At 39.9% G+C, this 978-nt stretch overlaps 1 pseudogene; it reads left to right on the top strand.

The window, feature by feature from the left end:
• Positions 1–219: 219 nt before the first annotated feature.
• LOC127684059 (mitochondrial import inner membrane translocase subunit TIM16-like) lies at positions 220–595 on the top strand (annotated as a pseudogene).
• The last annotated feature ends 383 nt before the right edge of the window (positions 596–978 follow it).

Below are 978 nucleotides of genomic sequence, written 5' to 3'. Positions count from 1 at the left end.
CACACACACACTCACACACACACACACACCATTCGATTAGTCTTTGGATTGCAGCAGGATTACCCATCTCAGAGATGACTTGTTCTAAATGGTAAAATGAACATTTTCTCCTGAATCTCCACATTATGATCTTTAATCAAATCCAACACATTTGCATATGTGATATAATGAAACTCTTTCGGTCTAGCCCTTCATTCCCCCTAAGGCAGAGCGACTGCCATGGCCAAGTACCTGGCCAATATCATTGTGATGGGAGTGCAGGTGGTGGGTGGAGCCTTTGCCAGGGTCCTGAGGCAGGAGTTTGAGCAAGGCAGGCAGCTGCTGATATTCAAGTTGTGCTGGGTACCAGTCTGCAGCTGCATCCAATCTCTCTGGCCTCAGCTTCCAGGAAACCCAATACATTCTCAACAACTTCAAGCTGAGCCTTGAGGAGGTCTATAAGAATTATTAACACCTATTTAAGGTGAAATATAAATCCATGGGTGACTCTTTCTTCCTGAAGTCAAAGGTTGTCTGTACAAAGGAACGCCTAGATGAGGAACTCCAAATAAAAGCCCATGAAGACAGAGAGAAAGGGCATATGCCCAAAATGTGATTGCTGGGCTCTCCACACCATACCCATTGCCTCATAATTTATAGCCTGGTAATAAATTATGTCTTTTTCCATGTTAAGAAATATGGAAAAGAACTTGAAAAAGTGCCATCAAGGAAATCTTTCTACCTGTACATTATCCATCCAGTCACAAAGGATAAATTTCCTCTATCAAAGTTACGCCTCCTTTATATGAGAACAACCTTTATTCCTGGACATGAAAGCATCATAAAATAAGTCTGTATGAACTAACCTTTATTAAATGTTTTGTACTAATTTCCTTTACATATTTACCTTGTCACAATTTATCACCAACCCAAGAATGCATAATAGTTAAAATAGCATAAAACCTCCCAAAATTAATCGTCTCTTTGTATGTTAGAATA

The sequence above is a fragment of the Apodemus sylvaticus genome, chromosome 5 (assembly GCF_947179515.1).
Source record: "Apodemus sylvaticus chromosome 5, mApoSyl1.1, whole genome shotgun sequence".
Lineage (NCBI taxonomy): Eukaryota > Metazoa > Chordata > Mammalia > Rodentia > Muridae > Apodemus > Apodemus sylvaticus.
Note: the sequence above shows the minus strand (reverse complement) of the source record. Positions and strands in the feature narration are given on the sequence as shown.